Here is a 23,227-nt window from a genome sequence, read left to right as displayed (position 1 = left end):
AGCCAGCTCCCATGCCAGAGGATGAAGAGAGCACATCCAGCCAGTCACGGTCAGAGAAACAGGACCACACTGAAAAAACAGGCTGTTCATCCAGCATTTTTTCAAGGGAACTAAAATTATTCTAACTGAAGATGCCTAAAAATCCTCCTTATAACATGTGAAATTGCATTTTTATTAACGGAAAAAATGTTTTCCACTGAAATATATATAAACAAGATAATTTTGAATTCACATAAGTTCATTTTTATTGCAGTAGCATCCCAGGCCTTTAATGTGAGAGCATTTATTTAGAAAAAAAAAAATTCAAGCTAAGAAATTTGTAAGAGAATTGATTTCTGTTTGTTCATTATTATGGAACCTAATAATTTCCAGCATGAAACAGCAGCATTGTTCATAAAATCTGTCCTACTTCTGGAAATGGATAAGATCATATAAGACTTTTAGACAGAAAGAAGTGATTCTCTGGTAACTTTGGGTAAAAACATACTGTAGTGATCTGTTGTTTTAATTTGTTCTTCAAAATGGAAAAACACAAGATAAGACAGGCTTTTAGAAAGGCAGATATGTGGATCTTAATAAGTCAGATCATAGCTACACACTTAAAACATTCCCTTTTTTATAGCTGGAGAAAAAATATGGAAACAAGTAGAAACTTGGAAAGAAAGAAAATCTAAAAAAAATCTACAAAGCATCACAGCAGCAGCGAGTCACATTTAGAGGTTTGAATTATTCATGCCCAAGTATAAAGTAACCCACTGGTTCTACAAAATTTGTAATAATATTAACCTTTTAGAGCAGAGCAGAATCTAGACCTGAACATGGAAGAGAATCCAGGAAGGTAGCTAATGTTTACGGTGAAGGAAGAGATTCCTTCCACACTAAAACAGACATGCAAACGGCTGCATGCTAAGCAGCTATAATACCGGTTTCATCAAAGTAACTCTTAATAAATAGTTTTTTATTGATAATTTTAAAAAAAAATCTAATGTGAACAAATACAAATGCCCCTTTACACTGTTTTGCCATCTTTTATTATCTACTGCATTATTACTACAAACTTTTTAAGTTGAATAAAATCAATTTTAAATCTTATTTTAAAGGAGTTTTACACACTACAGACAAGGTAGGTCTGTAGTGAAACAGAGGATTAATATTTGAGTAGCAGATGATGCTCACAGTGAAGCACAGTGGATGATCGGTTATGCTGTGGGGCAGTTTTATTGTTTCCTGTCTAAATATCACATCTGTTATTGTAGTAGATCCTTGCAGATCCTGACATCCATCTCTGCTCAGCCTGCGTACCAAAACTGATTAATCGTTATCATGTTTTTTTAGGCCTTTTAAAGTCACATCAGACGTATATATGATTACATAATACCTTCAGCTTGGGTCTGACTACCATATCACACGTCCTCTGAAGGGATTTTCACGACTTGAACATTACTGGAAAAGGAACTGTTATTTTCCTGATCAGTCAGAGCCTCTCCGTCTAAACTTCCAGAGGAAATAATCGCAATCTGCTTCAATTCCCCCTTCCCTGTTCGAAGAAAGTGTGCGTTTGTTTGCTGTGCAGGCGTAGCACGGCTAAGCTAAGTGCTTCCTGGGAGAGGCTGTATGTAGATCCTTTCTATCTGCTCATTTTTTCAGGTCAAGGACAAGTTTGCAAGGGTGGGCAATTCCAGTTCCTGATGGCCACTATCCTGCAACTTTTAGATGTGTCCATCTCTGCAAAATCCCACTTTGTGCATGATGTTGGTGAATATATGGCACTATAAGATTGCTAAAAGCTCAAAAAAGTAGATTTTACAAATAAGTTATTTTTTATTTGCATATTAGATTTTTTATATCGAGTTGGCATATTTTTTTTCCTCAGATCACTGGTGAGACGTTGCATTTTTTTTATCCGGATATTAACATATGGCTATTTCTTTCTTAGTTCCTGTTGTAACAATAAACCTTTACCGATTTAGCTCAGTTTGGATACCAAAACACTTATTACCTAATTCCAACATCTGACAACAAACCGGGTTGTCTTGGTTCATTTTACTCAGTTAATAAAATTAGATGGAGGTTTTTTTGTGTTTGTAAATATGTGGTTCCATCTGAATTTGTGAAGAACCGGAGGAACTAAATTGTGTTCAAAATCAGAAACTCTGATTTTCATGAAGTAGAAGTATAGAAAAAAAAAGGGTTACTGTTAAAGGAAAGGATTTGGACTTCAGAAAGGACCCTCCCCTCTGTCATCCTCTATGAAACCACAGTGAACTCTGTCAAGGCTTTCTGCTTCCTAGGCACCACCATCCCCCAGAGCCTCAGCTTCCTCACCAGGAAAGCTCAACAGCGGATTTACTTCCTGCAGCAGCTGCAAAAGTTTAGCCCTCCTGTGAAAATGATGGTGAACTTCTACGCTGCCATCACTGAGTCCATTCTAACACCATCTATCACAGTCTGGTTTGCTGCAGCCAGGGACAAGGCCGAGCTGCAGCAGATCATCCACTCAGCAGAGGAGCTGATTTGCTGTAACACCTCCAGGACCTGAAGACGTGCAGCCAAGATTGCAGATGACCCCAATCATCCTGAAAACAGACTGTTTCAGTTCCTGCTCTCTGAGAAAACACTCCAGAAAAGACCAGAAGCTCACACCACTAAAACAGTTTCTCCACTGCTGCAATCCGTCTGCATCTCCTCTCCATCATCCCATCACTTATTTATCTCTTGCAAAAATATTCTTCTTGTCTGTTTTCACTTTTTGCACCTTTTGATTCATTGTTTTGTGTTTCTGAGTCCTTTACCTCAGAGATTTCAAATGTTCATTTTTTTAAGGTACCTAGAGATTCTGATTCAACAGGTTTCTGTCAAAAAAGGAAAACATCAACTATTCTTAGAGGGGAACCTGTAACTGAGCATAAAATCCTATATCCAGGTTGATGCAACAGGGCAGAGGTGGAAACGCTTCTAACGGACGCCCGTCTGTGTATCAACACTTCGCCGACTGCAAGTGAGAGTTTTAATGTAGAAAGGCTTGACTTTTTCAAAACAAACAAGCAGCGTGTGCTTGCATGCCTGATAAGCTCCGCTCCTTTGGCCCCCATCCATTCAGGCCCTCACCCCAGCCTTCGCTATGAGTGACACCCTGACTAACACACGCACAGATAAACACTCACACTGACAAACACGATAAGGCTTTGCCCACGAAAACACCGACGCCGACTGACTGATGGACGTCTCCATGGAGACCCCGTCACAGAGACCGACACGATGTCTCCCGCAGCGAAGAGCCGAGCCGGCTGAATCAGAGGTAAGGAGGAGGAGGAAAACCGAGGGGAGATAAAAAGTGGGAACATGCAGCGCAGCAGCAGACTGATTGCAAGACAGAGCCGAAACATTCCAGCACGTGCACCGATGCGGTCTTCCATGCCCTCTGATCCGCGCCGCTCACACCTCAGCCTCCCTCCATCATTCACAGCTCTCCATCACTTCTTTTTGCCTCCTCTCTTCCTCTCCCTTCTTCTCCTACACCTAAGGCGTGTTTATGCCCAAACCTCACCTCCTCTGCTGGTTTCTCCACCCTTCTTTCTCTGCGGGTTCTTCTCTCCACCTCTCTCCATCTCGCTCCCACTCTCCCACGCTGTGCGAAATGGAAGCTCTTGCAGAGACCTGGGGTTGCCATAGTAACGTGCCATAGTAACCACTCACCATCTTGCGTCTCTCCGTCACGTCAGCGGGGGCTCGGGGCGTCCGTGGCCCCGCTCTGCAGCTCCTATAGTGGGAGGGGGAGTCACAGCTTGCTAGAACCCGCAGAGTGACAGAAAAGTCCCCCTCCCTGATTGGGGTCGGAAAACTTTAAATAACCTGATTTCTGATTGGACAGATGAATGATGACAGCAAAAACCCTTGGTTTATCACCAGTTGCAGGTGCCACAGGTAAGATAAAACAGCCTCAAAATGCTCTTGTAACTTTTTAGGATGGCTCTAAGTCTTGATGACAACTGACAGGAAATCAGAGCGGGAATGTCGCACCGCTGCAACAAAAGCTCCTACAATCAACTCTATGCATACACTCACTGGCTGCTTTTAAAATTTATATCAAAAGTACTTTAATGGACCCATTTTTCCCTCCAGAAATGTCTTAAAGTATTAATGGAATATTTTCAAGCAGGTGTGGGAACATTTCTCTGAGGCTCTGGTCCATATTTACATAACAGCATCACAAGTTTCAGCTGCACATCCATAATGCAAATCTCCTGTTCGTAGAGCTGGTTGACTGAGGAGGCCATTGCATTGCGGTGAAACCTCATTGACAAACACAGGTGCTCAGTTCGACTCGGTTATTCATTACATTTGTGGAAGGAAAGCATTCATTATACTTAGGAAATAGAAATCTTAGAATTTTATAACTACAGTATGCACTACTCAGGTACCTAGTAAAAGGTTTGCTTTTTAAATAACATACCAGAACCAATTGCATAAATCAGTAATAGACAATAGAAACGCAGATATTTATTGTAGATCAAGGATTTTATTTTTGAATAAAGAGATAGTTTAAATATTCTTTCCCCCTCCTGTATCAAACATGTTCCATCCAGGTCAATAGAGTAACTGGCAGGTAAAAACTGCTGCACACAGACGATACCCATTCATAGGAGTATGAACCAGACATGCGTTTATAAATTGCCAAAAGATTCCAGCAAATTTTGAATTTTATTACGTCTGTGAAAAAGTCACATTGACAAACACGGTCGACTGAGACCCATTACAACATAAAAATATACTTGCAGAGAAGAATATTAAAAGTTATATCGTAAATATACCAGTTTTAAAGGATTTGAGCTCTATATTTTGAATTATACTATTGCTCAGACACCATTTATAAATATCCCAAACTACTGTGGGTAAAAATAATCAACGATCTGAGATGGAGCAGTCTGCAGGTTGCAAAGCAGTCCAATTGCCTGTGTATCTTAAAAGCAGAGTAAAACTGGTTGGATCCAAATGGATCCATCTTTTTAACCAGTTTTACACATTTGGGTTCAAGTTGTTTTTCAAAAATTGAACTGCTTATCTCTTTAAAAGACTCATTTAGGCTTAGAAAAGATCTCTGACTTGTTTCTGATAAAGGGCCACAAGGTGGCTGGGAGGAAGTAACCAACCAAAGATGGGTTCACTGGCCATAAAGAGATAGCCATTTGGTACTAAGAGGCTCAAAGTGAGCCATGAAAATATCTCGCACACTATAGCACCAGCATCAACCAGTGATACAAGGCTGGCCGGCTCTATGCTTTTATGTTTTTTTACACCAAAATCTGACTCAACAGTCTAAATGCTGCAGCTGAAATTGAGGCTCGTTAGAGCAGCCAACATTTTTCCAATTTATTCTCCAGATTTAACGAGACTGTGTGAATTGCAGCCTTTTCTGTTTCCTGTTCATAGCTGAGAGGAGTAGCAATCTTTTGCTGCTGTCAGCCATCTGCTTCTCCAACCAGTCGTCTTGTCCCCCTCTGACATAGACCAAAAATCCTCCACACAGCTGTATTTCCTGTTTTTGTAGTTGAGTGAGAAAGTCAAGAGTTTCTGAAATTCTGTGACTAGTACCTGCAGCACCAACACCCATGTCACAATCAAAGACACTTCCTCTTTGCACATTTTGATGCTCTTTCGGTCATAATCTTGGCACTGATGACTGGAATTAATGCTTATTATTTCCACCTGTTTAGCTCCACCCAGTTTTCATTTTCTCTCATCTGATCCACCTGTTCCGGTTCCTATTTAATCTGCTTGTTTCCAGCCATCCTTGCCAGATTATTTGAGTCGTAGGTAAGAATTCTCTAGCGTTCCCAGTTGTTTTTTTGATGATCTGATTCTGACCCGTTTCTGTCTCTGGACTCCTGAGTTTTTTTGCCCCTTTTCTGATCTTTTTTTGCCTGTTCTGTCTTCGGACTGTTTTCTGTTTGGATTCTGTCTGTTTACGACTTTGCATCTGTCCCCTGACCATGGTTTGGATTCTCCATCGGTACCTCTTCATCTCTCTGATCTTCTGGCCTGGATATCTGCTCCTGCATCAACACCTGCTCCTGATTCTTCCTTTGGATACTTCTGCTCTTCCTCGTCTGCTGGCTTCCACTCGTCAGCCTGCTCTGCTTTACTCCTGGAAATCTCTGGGCCGCCCCCGCCACATGCTGTGGAGAAATCATCTGGCTGGATTTCACTCCTTCCTCTGGGCTCGAACAGAACTTAAGAAGATGAGATTCCAGTAAGATGGTCCCAGCTGACAAGCCGCAGTTTTTAGAGCAGTCAATTAACCATTTTGTCTTTAAATACATCTGTTCTGTCTGCCTGAATTCCGGGTCCTACATTCTGAGCCTTGACACTTTCAGACTCAAAAGCTTCACCTCATCTCATATTAAAATGATCAATCTGCCAAGTGACTCACTATTAGTATCAACATATAAGTCAACAGGTGTGTCTGATTAAGTGGCCGTAGAGTCTATATTGCAGAGAATTTTTGGAGCCAACATTAAAGGTTTGGTTGCCTACACAACAAGACACCCCAGTGACTGCATGCAGCTTCACTAACTGCCTCCACGGTGCTTCCCGTGAGGTACCGCAGCACCACTGCTGGCATGTCTCCTCGCCCTCCTCTGGAGCCACCATCTCGCCGTGACATCAGTGCCGCCCCCGTCGCTGCCCCCGAAAATACAACAACCTCAGAGCAGATACAAAAAGGACATTTGATTACATGTCATCTTGTGCGACAGCGCGCCCACGCTTCTCTCCAGGCATCTCATTGTGATCTGTTAGAGTGCCGTGGAAACCAAACCTGGCTCTGTCAGGCTGAATCACACGCACTGAGAAAAAAAATAAAACATTTCAAAAACAACGGCAGCAGGAGGGGAATAAAAAAAAACCTGTTAAGCATCACACTTTGGTCATCAGGGTTATGATTTCATGTTTACCAATCTCATCCACTATCTGTTTCATGCCATCTACATCCTCAATATTTATACTGTCATCATCATCAACAGCAGAAGTATCAGTATGACTCTGGTGTTGTGCCTCCAGCTAGCGGAGCCAGTCAGCGGGGCTGACCAAGGAAAGGCCCCAGCCTGACTCTGCAATGCTGTAGTGAGCTCTTATGCCATCACTGACCCGAAACAAACTCCTTCTAGTCTCTGAAGCTGAACGCAGCCGTGCCAGCAGCAGCAGGGTGGTCAGACCTGATTGCGTTCATTACCCAATCACATTTACTAACACACAGAGAGAGAATTCTCTTATTCATATTAAACAGACGGCAAAGCTCAGCTCACTGTGTGGATAACTTAGTTAAAACATTCACATGCATATCTCATCCTCCAGGTTTTACCCACCCTTTTTCTTTTTATGTAATGACGTCTGGTCGAGCACTCCTGGACATCTCTCCCAGGACATTACAAACTCATGAGGAAGAGTTTCCTCGGTTCATTTTTCAGGCATCGCTCTCTACTTTTGGCCATGATGAGAATATATTCCTCAGGGGAAATCTCACCATTTCTAATTATGTCAGTTCAATGGATTATAGCATTCATTTTTATGCAGCTAACCATTCCCATTCTTCCTACTGTTATTCAATAATTAATGCCCCGGACAGCCATCATGATCCCCAGAGGGCCGACACCCAGGCCTGGACAGAAGACTCAGTCAAACTGATCATGGTTAATTGCGCCCACCCAGCCATCATGGACATCTTAGTATTTGTGCTGCAGCTGGGTCAGTGCACATGCACTCCACAGCCCCTTGGATACTGACGATCAAATAGAGGAGCGTGATGCAAAAAGGAAAAAAAACATATATATAAAATTAATGTCAAGATCTGCAATTGGCAATATCTGCAACGCAAACTCAAATTGTTTAAATGATCCACTTATTTATTATTTAGCTCACCTTGGTCTGTGTTTTGTGGTGTCAGTGAATTTTATTAATAGTTTTTAATCCATCATAAGCTTTATAAATCACACAAAAACTTTAAATAATAATCACTAAGTCTTACTGTAACCAGAGCTTAAAGGGCCTGCAAGCTCTACCATATACAACTTAGCATGATAACTCTCACAGTGACTTATTGTAATCTTTCATGAAAGAAATTAGGTAACAGTCACACAATTGTTATCAGAAAAACAATTAAATCTGGTCATCAATTAGTAGTTTAACCTTTGGTTACACATAGAACCGACCAGGTCATTATTTTTCTATGGTCGAAAGTCAACTTTGTAATTCTGAAGCTGGGATTACTGAGAAATGTCTAAATTCCCTACCTCAGATTTAAACTTTTAGGAGATACTATAGTTTTCTGACTTTAGGTTTGAGAAAATCCTGACCTCAGACTAAGATGTTTAACTCATATAAGAGCATTAACATGCAAATGCTATAATTCAGACTAACTTATCAGATGTTAAACATTTAATTCAATTCAGTTTATTTATATAGCGGCAATTTATAACACATAACATCTCAAGGCACTTTACAGTTCAGCAGATCATACAGTCAAATTGATTCAAAGTTTTTTCAAAGGAAAACGAGTTGATTGCATCGACTCATTGACTCGAATACAATCCCTCCCACTAAGCATGCCTGTAGCGACAGTGGAGAGGAAAAACTCCCTTTTAACAGGAAGAAACCTCCCGCAGAACCAGGCTCAGTGTGAGCGGCCATCTGCTGAGGCCGACTGGGGTTCAAGGAGACAGAAGCAGAGATACAAAAAGCAGCTGTAAAAGGCGGCCCCGTCCAGGAAACACACAGCCAAGCAGACGAGCTCCGAGCCAGCTCCCATGTCAGAGGATGAAGAGAGCACATCCAGCCAGTCACAGTCAGAGAAACAGGACTACACTGGAAAAACAGGCTGATCTCCAACATATCTTGTAGTACAGAATACTACGTTTGTTACATATCTCTGCAAATTCTCAGTCATCCAGGTCATAGCTACCATGAAACAGGCTTAAATTGAAGGTAACCAGGGTTAAGTTATGTTTTTTTCTGTAATTTTTCTGCTTAAACAAATGAGGTCATGTTTTTGACGGCGTTTGCTAATGTGTTCAGCTGTTATCAAGGATAAGTAAGAAGATTAAAAAGTCATGGACGGATTGGTCTTTGCTCAATCAGAATAGCCATTAAGTTTTGACTTCAGAGCTGCAGAAAAAAGTGAGTATAGATGTTTAGCCACTTTAAGCTATACAGTTGTCTATGGAGACCATGTTTCCCCACCTCCAAAAAAAAGAGTTATTTATCCTGTTATCATCTACAGACCCTTTTTCTTTTCCATTTGCACCCCAGAGATAAAGGATCATAGAAACACTAAAGTCTGGAAAGCATCATTTCTAGAGACACAAACAAATAAAACAGTTAAAAAGCTGTTCATCACAGTCATTATCAGTACAGCTTAAGCTTGTGGCAGCAACTTATGGATTTTGAAATAGGATTTGGTGAGAGACCCTCCACCTGATTTAGGTGAAAGCCAAATTTGACCAGATGTTCCAGCTGATAATTCCTGACATGAAGTTCAGAAACCCTAGGATCATTTGTGCCACAGCCATGATATTAATTTTGAACAGTGGTGGAACAGGATACAGGTTTGTTTTGCAGGCTCTAAAGCAGACTCCCCTTTGCAAGACACTCCCAAAAGGATGGAGCTTCAAAAGACATCTGAGGCCCCCCTGCTGAGCTTGCTATAAAAGCCCCGCTCCCCACATTACACTCTCTTTTCCTGTGGATCCAGTGGAGAGCCGCATTGGGAGAGAATCGTCTGAATGGGGTCCCTACAGACCTAGGGACCACATTCTTCAAACGTCAAGCTGCAGCCTACTTCTCTGAACCAGATGCTGGAAAAAAGGCAATCTGCACCAATTTAGAACCAGAGATCCCTGAGACTAGATAAACCATGCGGCCTCACCAAGGATACAGCTAGCCTCACAGCTCAGCTATCAAGTCACTGGCAGGCCACTGGAAACCCCTCACTGTTCTTTAAAATGGAGATCAACAGAGTTATTGGGTATGGCAGATATAGGCTGATTGTTTAAGCTGCAGAAGGTGGGTTTTTAAAAATAGTAATTGTAAAAAATAACTGAACTTTATTGATCTCACATTGGAGAAATTTACCTCTGCATTTAACCCATCCCCTTGTGGAGCACCGGGCTGCCATCATGGGTTGCAATCAGGGTCTTACTCAGAGAGCCAGAGTGGCAGAGGGTATTGAACTCACAACCTCAAGATTGGAAGCTCTATGCCCTAGCCACTAAACCGACACTCCCCACAACCCTTAACATATCTTAATCTATTATGATTAGGTTATGACAAACTTTGTTTCAATAAGGCTTTACAGAACATCTGATGTCAACATTTATGTGTTTTCTGATCCGCTCCTTACATTTAATGGCTAAATAAGACCAAAGATTCACTTTAAAACAAGCTTCATTACATCTGCAAATCCTAACACTTTGTATAGCATAACAAAAAATAAACCTCAACTTCCAGCCTCACCCTCTAACATTTATACATTTTCTAAAAATAAACGTAATTAATAGCATTTTCTTATATACATACTAAAGTTCCAAGCAGACACCTTTGTAGTCGCTGTTTGTTGTACTCCAATAAATCTGATGCACAAGCGGCCTTACAGGAGTTGGTCCACTGGGGATATTCATGTTTGAAATAATATGGCTCAATACCTTAAATCAGTACGGATATTTAAGCAGAGGTGCTTAGTGGTTGAGGATGTAGGAAGGGAGGAACTAGGACTGAATAACTTGCTTAACAAGAAACAGAAACCAAATGTTTTAATTGCAGTAAATGCTTCATAATAAACAGTACTTGTAAAGGGATGCTTTATGCAGAGCGAAACTTATACTTGTTATGTCAGTGTTAAAAGCTGTACTTTTTCTTCTGCAAATGTAAAACTTTTTCAGGCAATATTGCACGCCTTATGGCTATGGATTACATTTTTTTTACCATATGTAGTGGAAGCAATTGTGCTATATTTAATGTTCATCGACTGTTCACACTTCTATACATGTAGTTTTTTTTAAAGAAGTTGCATAAAATATTGGCTAAATTATCCTAACTTTCATCCAATCTGATAGTTGAATAACCTCAACAATTGACCAAATACAAGAATATGTCGTTAGTAGTAATAATATGATTATCCATTCAATAACTGAGAAGGAAAAAAGGTTTATAAATTTAAAATTTGGTTTTATTTCTCAATATGGTTTTCAATTAAAATGTGATTAATTAAAAATAGACAAACACTTAAATTGACTTGGATTTAAGTTATTTTCTTAATACATTATTATATATCGAATGCAAATGGTTGTGAATTTCTTCCATGAGTGAAGAGTTAACTGTGTGACCATGATTTGAGCTTGAATCACACTTTCCTGTTATCCTAACAGACAGCCAGTTGGGCGAGTGTTCACACAACAACACATGATAATCCAAAACGTGTTTGATTAAATATTAAATAAGATAATGTAACAACAGATCTAATGTAGAATTAAACACAACTGCTTCGATTCTCCAACATGTTCATGAAAACAAAAGATGGCTGCTTAAGAGTCATGATATAAAAAAAACTAAATGCTTTTTTTAAATAGTTAGGATCTGGTACTATTGTATAGCAGCAATATTCAGTTAAACCATATACTAAATGCTATAAGCAGAAATCTAACACAAGCTAGCAGAATCAGGCAATACGCACATTTAGCCTAAATTCTACTTGTAGATTTTAGGTTTTAATCCTGCATCGATCTGATGGATGACCAAATCTTTATAGTTGTTTCAATTCCTATGACTAAAATAAAATGTGAATCTTGATGTTTCTAAATATCATTACCTGAAGAAATCTATGAGGTAAAAATACCATAAGTCTCTAAAACAGAATTAAAGCATTAGGGTTTTTTTATACTATAAAGCTTTGATGAAGTAATCATTTCTGTTGATTTGCTGAATTTGCAAGCAGGAACAGTAGACTCAGCCATGAACTTATCACCATGATCCTTTTCAGAAAATTACGTTTAAATTTATAAATATTAGTGAAGCAAAAAGAAATGTAAAAAAAAAAAAAAAAGAAAACACATTCTCCTGGACCTTTAAGGGTTTGCTTCTAAAACTACTAAAACACTTTAAGGAAGATTTCCAGACCATGACGTTGTGCTGTACTGTGATATAGAACGGAAATCATCAGGAATGAATGGGTTTTATGTAGGGATGCACGATATAATCGGCCCCCTATCGGTATCGGCCTGTATCGGCCTTAAAACTGAATATCGGACATCGGCCACCCCACCGATATTTGATCAGCTTCTGAGTTTCTAAAGTCTAAAAAAAATAAATAAATACTACTTCTTCTTCTTCCTCAAAAACTTCTTTTTACAGACTTAAAAACTTCTAAAGACGAGGGAAAAAATATCGATACATTAAAATATCACAATATCTTCATATGCTGATATATTGCCATTTAAAAACACCATATCAATCTCTTTTACTAATGAAATATTGCTATATCTCATCGTTATGCTACGAAATCCCCCGAAAATTCACGAAATTTTGCCATATTTTTATATGTTGATATATTGACGCGGTATCAATCTATTTTACTAACAAAATCTCACATGAATTTGCAAAATATCTCTACAGTTTGTAACAGAACGATGAAATTTCACAAGATTTTGAAAGTAAAATAGATCGATACCGCGTTTTTAAAAATTAATTTGATATCAGCATATGAAAATATATTTGAGTATATTATTTTTCAAAGTGTCAGAAATGGATAACAAAACTGCTATTTTCAATAACTACTTATTTTTGTCCAGCTTTAACATCAGTATCGATATCAGTTATCGGCTACATGAGTTTTAAAATATCGGCATATCGGATATCGGCCAAAATCCCAATATCGTGCATCCCTAGTTTTATGTGATAAAAACCATCTGAAGTTTAAAAAATAAACAGCATATCATTGCAGCTAGTTATTATAATATGTTTTGGGATTTTTAGGTTGGGATTTATGAGTAAACTCAGTGATCAAGAATCATGTGAAGAATAAACAACTCCAGGGAGTATTCCTGCAGATTTTTTCTAATAGAGAGTTAGAAATTCTGGGTAGCAATGGAATGCTGTGTTAACGCGGTTTGTAGCACTCTGTTGCCATTTTGCATAGAAATAATGTCCCATGAAAATAACAGTAATATTGTCACTTAAAATAACCAAAATGTTATATCAGTGTTTCATATTTAATGGCTTTAAATATTTAATTGAATATATTTCTTCAAAACTTTTACATATTCAATTTAAAACTGCTTGTGAGAGTGAGTACAGTACAACACAGCATAATGAAAGGGGACATTTATCAGCTTTGTAGATCATTTAGTTTTTATCTTTAGCCAAAAACAGCAAATTCCTGTGTTTGTTTGTTTGTGGAACATGTTGCTGGTTTGCACAGCATTGCGAAGTACCGTGCCCGTTCACAATCTTGTCCTCCGTGTAGGAAATGTGATGTGGTGACAGGGTGAATTAGAGAACATTGCTTGCAGAGCATCACTCTCATTTTTTGGGGGGGTGCAGCTCTTTGCACTGCATTATTAAGGGACAGCCGGAGGTTGTTCGTACAATTTTCAGCCTCTTTTGACTGATCAGTGCTTCTCCTCACCCTTCAACCTGTGCACATCAGCATATTGTGCCACCATCAATCACTGACACCGTTGCTCTATGAAGAGATCAGGAACCAGCTTGGCCTGATTAGAGCAGTTCAAGTGTCATCTATTACCTCCCCCCCCCACAATCCCCTTCTGTTTTATGCACAGAAATGAAACATAGTCACTGCATGTGCTGAAACCACAAGCAGCCGCTGAGACTCGGAGTTAGTCTAACAGCTATTCTCACTGTGTTTTAAAGCAACAACATATAAAACATCCTGCAGAATCTTTTGTCCTTTTCCAGTCAGAGGACGCAGAGAGACGAGATTCACCATCTTTGGCTTTGGGACGTCGGTAATCATTTGTATGCTGGACGAACCTCATGACCTTCATCACCCAGTTTGTTTGTTTTGGGAGGATCTCCTCCAGAAATAATCCCTAATAGCTCCACATTCCTGCGGTGTCAGAACAGCAGGGGAGTGCAGAGCTTCGTCCCAAAGTCACACCCTTTTCTTCCAGGACAGGTGTGCAGGTGTAATTTACCATGTTCCCGTTAACCTGCTCGCTTGTTTTCATTCAACTCATCGGCCAAACGTAATTAGCGTGTCACAGAAATTAAAGAGCAGCCTGGTTTCAACAGTCAAATGACTGAAATGGCCCAGCCGGCGTTTAATTTCCAACAGGAGAAGGATTCAGTGCGACCCATATGACTATGGCTTGAAATTAACGACTGACAGCTTAAAAAAGCTGGATGGCTTTAATGGCAATGTTCGAGACATTTTTATTTTACTTTTCATTTTTTTGCTTAGTTTCTAAAGATTAAAGACTTGGAGCATTATTTTTTTTTTTTAAAGGTTGTTTTTTCAGCTTTCATTAAAAAAAAACTTATTTTGAAATTCATTTAAATTGTAAAAACTATCAAAAAATAAGTACAACTTTCTTTAAATAAGCGTATTAAGCCTTAATTTTGGTAGGTAAATAAGATGATCTGCCATGAATGAGTATTTTTATCCTTAAAATAGGACAATTGGATATTATGCACTTGAAATAAGACATTGCGAGTGTTTGTTTCTTATTTTAAATGAAAAATCTCTTATTCCATTGGCAAAGTATCTCACTTACCTACTCAATTTAAGAAAAAAGCACTTATTTACTGATTTTGTAAAAGATTGACTCACTATAAATGTCTTGCAGTGTATAAATATTTTTTTTTTTTTATCCGGTTAATAAAGGAGAATCAGAGGAAGATGGAGAGAATAAACAGAGTAAATTACTATCTTTCTTTGTTAAAGCTCATCTAGGGTTACCAAATGGCTCAGTTTGTTTTTAATTTGTTGCATAATAGATCAAGGTGTAGCATGACTTGAACTTTTGCCTGATAAAAATATATTTTTTGTAGAATTAGAGGATGTTAGTATGAAAGCTCTATGTGTGGAAAAAAGTGGATGATCAATTGTTTTGAATTTTAACGGCGCAGCCATTACTAATACTGGTGCTGAAATAACATTTCAAAGGGCGATTGTTTTTTTTGTTTTTTTATCAAACATTATCATGTATTAGTTGTTATTTTGATACAAACACTTTTGCTAAAATAAAAGGTAGTCACTCAGATTGGGAATGAAATAATCGCTTTTTGGCTTTTTCTGCTCCTTATAGAATAAAAATATAACCAGCAATTCACAGACATGCTTCTGGTAGCTTGAGCAGCGCGAATCAACCTTTAGAAACTAAAAGTTTTTTGCTCTACTGCCATCATGAGCCAGCCAGATGGATTTTAGGATTTAGCCAAAGTAAATCGTTAGTTTCATCATTATAGACATAATAACCACTAAAAAGTCATTTTTTTCTCTTCTACCATTTTTTTTTTTTTTACAACCCAATTGTTAGCTTATCACCAATATTGTGACTGGGCTTAGTGTTGTTTTTATGGTTTCATACTGGAAAGCTACAATTAAGCCCAAATTTGTAATTAATCTCTCCTCCCTACCAATTTGTTGCTATGGTTACCCCCCCTCCCAAACCAAAAAAAAAAAAAAACTCAGCTGATCATTCCCTAATTACAAGTTCTCTGGATCCAAGCACATTCTAGAAAGGACAGATTTAAACACATGGCACCTTAATCAGTCCATGTATGTATGTGTGTCTAAAAAAAAACAACTTCTTAGGAACAAAGAATTACCGAGATACAAGTGGCTGAAATTAGCTTTCTCCGCCGGGTGGCTGTGCTCTGCCTTGAAGATAGGGTGAGGGGCTCAGTCATTAAAGAGAGGCTTGGAGTAGAGCCACTTCTCTTCCAGATCGAGAGGAGTCAGCGGAGGTGGCTTCGACATCTTTTTCGGATGCCCCCTGGAAGCCTCCCTTTGGGAGGTGTTCCAGGTCCACCCCACCGGGAGGAGGCCCAGGAAACGACCCAGGACACAATGGATGGACGCTGTCTCTTGGCTGGCATGCTGAGACTGCTGCCCCAGGAAACCGGTCCAGGATGCAGCAGAAGATGACGAGTAGGGGTACAAACTATGAGAAAAGTCTGATTTAAACCTCAGCCTCTCCAACTTTAACAGCTAAGGGCCTGTCACACCTTGCAAATTTAGACAGCGTACATCTAATGTACGAGAATCTGCTAAAATGCTGGCATACGCTGAACTTTCTATGTATTTTTTCAATCTTGGGCATATACATAGCGTATGTCCAATGACAGCCTAACTTATGTTTAACGCACGGCAGCAATGTGCCCCGAGGCGCCCGGCCTGCATAAAAAGATGTCTTTGATTAACCTAGCTGTTGTTTAACAGCTGCCAAAAAAATAATAAATAAAAAGAAAAAGAAAGAAGGTTTGCCGTCGCAGATTCAGCTTCAGGTCTGCTAAGAAGTTTGTTGGTTGTCAAGGTGCGACAGGGGCATATACCTATTTTAAAAAAGCTCTCCAGAAGATTTAGAAGTCCCTTAATAGAAATTTTTAATAACAAGAATCTGTGTGGTCAGACACTGGTGCTGGTCTAGGAAACCAGGCTTATAATTTCCTCTCCATTTCATCCATAAGGTCTTCTTTCTGATTACACTGCTAGTCAGTTAAGTTCTACCAAACTTAATTTGCTAACCAATGTCTTCATGGACGTTGCTTCAAGAACTCTGTTTAACAGGAACTAACACTTGGCATTATGCAATCAGAGAAGTACTGCTGTCCTGGCAGCTGCCAAAGCCAGACTTGTCCATTAGATTAGCCAAGCAGAGAGTTTGATACGTCTACCGCTCTGCAGTCCAGTGCTGGTGAGCTTTTCAACACTGCAGCCCACGCTTTGGATTCACTTAGTGATGAAAGGCTTGGATGTTGTTGCTAAGCCATGGAAACACATCTCATGAACTTCTCAGACTTTTTGTTGAGTTCATCCGAAGGCCACGTCAAGTTCAGAGGGTCTGCAGCTATGAACGCTGCAGAAAGCTTGCAAGATTTGTGAACTGTGACCTCCCCTCTGGGATTTTAAGATTTTCCGTCACTCCCGATCGTTCACTCAGTTATAAAAGCTACCAACAGCTGACTGTGGAATATTTAGTGAGGAAATCTCACTACAGGACGTACTGCTCAGCTGGCATCCTATAGTGATTGGCTGCTGGGATTCATGGGGCTGCTGAGAATGATCCATCTTTTGAAGTGTTTGTAAAAGCAGTCTGCAGGCCATTAGACTTTAGACATTAAAGTCTGTGGCCGTGGAAGTGATGGAACTGCTGAATGCAAAGATCTGCAGGAGTGAACAAACTGTTTTGTAAATATAGTGAATCTTTGAGTCAGAAAGAGAATCAAAGTCAATAGACAAGATCACAAAGCACACAAACAAAGAGACGGACTATAGTTCTGTTTTTTCTAGACATTTTACACTAAATGTTGAAAAGGGGGACATTTTTAGTTTTTTTCATATACTCAGAGGCTTTTTCTGATCAGGGGCTCAATACTTTTCACATTTACTTTACAAACTTTAGTAAAATATCAAACTTTTTTTTTCTTTCCATGCAAAGCTATTGCTTCTGTTTAATCTAATTTTCTCTGGAAGTTACCTCAATAATCAGATTTTTGATTAGGTCATGATCCTTAATATAAACATTTAAATTAGCTGATACATACACTCTTAAAAGGGAGTTTGGTCGATGCTAAATACAATTCATGAAAATCATTTAAACGCATCTTTACATAGGTAGAAGATTACAAAAAGGTACCTTTTTGTTAATAGTAGCAAATACAAAATGAAAATATCTAAAATAAAATGTACACAAAGATTTTGGCTTTCATATGTGCCAGGAAGTAATTTCTTTGCTGAACCATTCAGAACAAGACAGCATCAACATTTTTAAAATTAGTTCCTTAGTATAACTGGATGTAGACCTTCATGATTTTTTTTTAAGTCATCCATTTTAATTCAGACTAATTGTGCAGACCTATTGGATCTGCAGTATAAGTGACTGTTGAAAAGGCACAATAATAGCCTGGATGGAGGCCTGCTTTAAAACACTGCTGCCTTGCAACATGGAGATAGCAGATTTAATCCCAGGCCTGAGGCCTTTCTGTACTGAAAATGTTAAACTTTGAGATGAAATAACCTAATTCTCTTGGTGCTTCATAGCTTTTGAAAATAAATACACTTTACTAATAACTTTTGAGTAATTTCACTCAACCTAACTGAGTGCAAATTGTTACCTTTGCTTTTTTCAGATAAATCATATAGGTTGTTTTTAACAGTGAACCCCACCTTGTAAAAACAGTCTATGATAGGCAGTCTTTTCTTAATTTTAAAGACATTATTTTTTGCTACAGGAAATATTTCCTCAATGCACAGCAGCAAGTTGGGGAGGGGCCCCATGCCCTTGCCTCTTTGGAAAAGTTTATGTTTTTTATATAGGGCTGAAACAATTAATCAGATTAATTGTGATTAATTTATTATTGAAATCATTGTCAACTTATTTAGTTATCGATTAATCATTAACTGGAGTATAGAGACACTAAAACATGCCTTAAGATGACAAAATTACCCCCTTAGGGCAGTAATCGTTAGAAAAATGTAAAAACTTATATAAATACTTTGCATTTAAGAAAAATAAAATGTTTTTCATCTGTCAAAATCGAAAAAATTATTGACTGATTAGTTGCTTTAGTTTTATAAACCGAACATTTTTAAAACATTAGTTTACCTTCAGGGTGAGAAATGTTCCCAAAGACTAAATTCTCAGCATTCTGACCTGAAATGAGGATGTAAACACATTTATTCTCAATAAGTAATAAAAGAGCGTCACCTCTTATTAAGTGACTCCTCTCAGTGACCCAACTCTCTCTGTGATCACTTCAGCTCAGGTCACTCTGTGGTTCGAGGAGCGAAAGTTGAAAATCAACAAATCCTGCTGACATTTCGGCCTCGCATTTCAGCACAAACATGTCTTGATATCCTGAAACCAAGTCCCCGCTGCCTGGGCTGGAGGACCTTGCCTTTAAATATGATACTTTGTGACAAGCTTCCCATGAAAGTGTGGCCTTGTAGTGACTGGTGTTGCTGCCGCTGCTGCACGCCTCGTACTCTTCAGATGACAAAGACTCTCTTCCTCACAGCTCAGCATACAGTAGATAACATGGCCGATTTTACAGCCAACATAAAAAACTTACCACCATCTTAAAGTTTTACCACTTTGGATCCGGTAAAATATATTGTAAAGTGCATAGCCATAAAGAGTATAAGCCATGGTCATTCTGATGGAGATAGATCTATGATGGCCTTTAAGTTTACAGGTACAGAGAAGAGCAGCAAGCTGCAGAATAGTGATCCCATTTTTTTATTTCAAAACGTATTTCAGTCTGTATGTTATAGAAACTTCTGTGTGCATTTGTATTCACCAATTCGTAACCTAATACCCCTGACTAATTTAGTTTTATTTAAGGATAGGGGTGTTTTTAGAGAACATCAGGCAACTAAAATCTCAGTGAAAACCAGACAATACATCTAAAAGGTCAAGGACAAAGTTATGGTTCCTTTTAAGCAGGTTTGGGTTCTAAATCAAGCTCTTTAGTTTTGAATTTCCTACTGATCTCTGTCCAATCATCATCTAATAGTGAAAAAAGAAGGAAGCTACTGTAGAGCTACCAATATTACTTAAATTGTCAGGTTACTCAAAAAAAAAAAACTATATATTTTTTTTTCTTCTCAGCGATACACCTAAAAGGCATATGGTAACTCTGGAGGAGCTGCAGAGATTCACAGCTTCAGTGAAAGCTTCCAAATAAATAAATAAATAAAACAATCCACTGGACTTTGTTTCCAAGTTTGAAGACGTTTCATTTTGAATTGAAAAAGCTTCCTGGATGGGAAGCGAAACAGCTTTAAACTTGGATTCAAAGTCCAGTGGATTGTTTTGTTTTGTTTTTTGGAATGACTATGACCTGGATGACTGAGAAAGTTCACCAGCAAGCTTCAGTGAAAGAGTTTTTCAAGAGGACAACTAACATGAAAACGCTGTTTGTGGCAAAAAATGTTCACATCATCCTGAATATATGATGATGGAACTTGGTGGTGGCACCATAATGCTGTGGGATATGGTCAGAATTAACAGGAAGAGGAATGAAGCAGAAAGAAAACCTGTTAAAAGTTGTCTTTAAACCATTTTGTTTTACTCAAAGCTTCAACAAAATGCTTTGAATTCATTTTCAAATTATGTGTCAGATTGACGCAACCAAAATTCAGACAAAAATAAACACCTTTTGAGGATCTGTGGCAAGACATGAAAACTGACATTTAAAGACATCTTCAGATCAGTCTGATCTAGAAAGAGCTATTTAGATAAGAAACATGAGAAAACTAAATTTAATTTAAGGAATCATTTCTCTAAAGACCTGCAGCTGCAATTTCTGAAAAATTCTGTTAAAGTTACAGTATTAACCTTGAAAATTCCCACTGAGTTTATGGCTGGAACATGACAGCATATAGAAAGGTCAGAATAAATGAGCAATGCATCAAAGGAAACACATCTCAGTAGTGGTATAAGCTAATCTGTTCAAATGTGACCAAATTTAAACTTTCTGACATTTTTGAGGCAACGAGATGACACATCTCAAGGGGCATTCCATTAAAAAACAATTTCTAAACATTACCCTCTGAACACGGCAGTATCATGCTGTGGGACAGATGTTGTATTCTGATTGGATGGGAAAGGGAGGCTTGTCAAAGTTTATATAAGGATGGAGGGAGCTAAAGCAGAGATTTTGACTCTTTGGCCTGAACTTGCAGCAGAGCTACAGAGGAAAGTCTGCCATGTAAAATTCCACAAAAATATACTTATGTTATAATTTCAAATAAATGCAATCTTTTACAGAGCCTTGTGTCAGTCCCTGTTTCCATGCCCCATTGCATCCAACAAACATCCCATTAATATCTTAGTTACCGTATAAAAAAGGTCAGGGGATCATCCTGCTGCTCCATTTATGTCCGTGCTCTGTTCCCAGTCCACTCAGATTCTCCGAATTTCTCCATATAAACATTCAAATCCCCTCATAACCGTGACATTGTTTTGCAGACATAGCCAGTACACTGAAAAAAATTCTGGAGTACCATTTATTTAGAAAAAGCTTGGTGATTCTTTCCACATAGAAATGCTTTCTTAATTTCACTCAATAAAATCTAAGTTGATTTTAACTACTAAAAAGAGTTGATTTAACAAAAAAACAAGTACATTTTACTAGTAAATTTCTCTTGTCAACAAAATATTTACTTTTGTGTTGCTAGTGACTTTTACACAGAGACATACAACCATGAGAATCTAGAGAAGCAAATGAACCCAACAGTCACGCTGTTGGAGGTAGCAGGAGTACCCAGAGAGAACCCACATATGAATAGGGAGAACATGTAAACTCTATGCAGAAAGGCCCTGGGCCAGGAATCGAACCAGGAACCTCATGGCTGTGCTGCAAACTGCAACCCTGTGCAGCCAACAAGAAAACAATACTTCCTATTTCTGATTTCCAGGCTAGTAAAAAGCAAAGTTTACTCCTAATATCAATATTATATGCGTCTGTTAAGTTCGTAACTTATTGCAATTGTTTTTTTTAATACGGTTTGTTAAGATGCATTAAAATTACTTGACTTCTGGTGGATATACTGTAGATTTACAAAATAGTTCTAAGTAACGCATCAAATAAAATGTGTCATCTTTAAGTAAACGCATTTGCGTGGCAATCTGCAGTATAATTTGCAGAAAAATCGAGGAAATATCACAGGACCAAAAAGTCCCTTTTTTTCAGTGTAGATCATTCATCAGCCTCTAATCTATCCGCTCCTTGTTCTCAGCCGGAGGGCGCCCAGGGCTTCTTACCCAAAGCTTAACCCACCGCGCGTAAAAACCCGCAAAGGTGGCTGCGCGGTTCTCAAAATCTACGGTTATCGGTGGGGGCCAAGACAAGCTGGAGTAAAAAGAGAAGCAACAGACTGCTCCGATCAGGGAGGGGTTAAAAATAAGTGGATTTCAGTGAAACAGCTTGGGCAGCAGTGGATGCTGCTTTTCTTATGGCCCAAGGTTACAGCAACTCCGGAAAAACAAACAACCAACAGGGAAAAGTTTGGATAACGTGAAAAAAATAAATAAACATACATATACCTGACATGTGACTGTCGGATCATACGTGTTATTCCTGTACATGAGCGCACCTTGAGAGTCAGCATCAGAGAGCAACCAAAAAGGACAACTGGAGCTTCGCAGCATCGCAGGAATCATTTCAATTTCCAAGCGTTTTGACGCGCTCGGAGAAAACGCACTTCACTGTCAGGACACAGGCGCGCACACGCACCCACCCCCTTTATTACATAAACATGCATCAGTGAAAGTCATCCAGACTCACCATGTTGTTAAAATCCAGTAATGCCATCATAGAGTCCTAAAAAACGCAACGTCGCTCCAAGCTTTCCTCAGATAAGCGCGTATTCCACTGCAGAGCCGCCGCCGACGCTGTCCCTTCTCCCTCTTTCTCTCTTTCTCTCTCTTTCTCTCTTTCTCCCTCTCTCTCAAATTGATTCAGCGTTTCCAAGTGCTGCGCTGCCGCCGCTGGTATGATGGGAATTGCCTCAGAAATCTTCAGGTGGATGAAACCACCGGAGGACGCGCTCAGAGAATGTTGGACTCATCCTGCGGCTGCAGGATTATTATTTTTTTTTCCACACTAAAATAACCAGAATAGATCAACTGAGGCAGCATGCAAAACATGCAATATGATGTAGTCGGATAGTTGCAGCAAATCTTCTGATTATGGCGGCGTTTTTCGCTTGTTTCAAGGAACATTCGCTGCTTGGCAACACAGCTCCACCTGGGCTGCTTCCACTGCAGACGCCAGCACAGCAGGTGCACAAAAATGGCATCTTATCGAGAAAAAAAGTGTTTATTTTTATTAGTTACTTTATTTCAAGATTTATTTATTCAAATGTATATATTCCAAATATGTATGGTTCCTCTACGGAAGAGGATTAGGGCCACTGAAAAACAAAAATAAGTCAACTGATTTTTAAATTTTATTTCAGTTTAATATGGGAAAAAAGTCAGAATTCTGGCTT

The 23,227-nt window shown here is 38.9% G+C and overlaps 1 protein-coding gene across 4 annotated transcripts in view; it reads right to left on the bottom strand.

Annotated features, from left to right (window-relative positions):
* Nucleotides 1-22,653, bottom strand: part of lrrc4b (leucine rich repeat containing 4B) — a 68,231-nt gene extending 45,578 nt beyond the window's left edge. For 2 of the 4 annotated variants that reach the window (XM_015393150.1, XM_015393177.1), the window contains exon 1: nt 22,522-22,653. The gene's annotated coding sequence lies outside the window, so the exon portion shown is untranslated. Of the gene's footprint in view, nt 1-3,547; nt 3,651-22,280; nt 22,370-22,521 lie in introns of those variants that run through there. The other 2 variants (XM_015393167.1, XM_015393158.1) reach the window with 2 other exon arrangements.
* Between the last annotated feature and the right edge of the window lie 574 nt (nt 22,654-23,227).

This window comes from Cyprinodon variegatus, unplaced genomic scaffold (genome assembly GCF_000732505.1).
Source record: "Cyprinodon variegatus isolate N-32 unplaced genomic scaffold, C_variegatus-1.0 Scaffold24, whole genome shotgun sequence".
Taxonomy (NCBI): domain Eukaryota; kingdom Metazoa; phylum Chordata; class Actinopteri; order Cyprinodontiformes; family Cyprinodontidae; genus Cyprinodon; species Cyprinodon variegatus.
The sequence above is the reverse complement of the archived record's forward strand: the minus strand, read 5'-3'. Positions and strand labels throughout refer to the sequence as shown.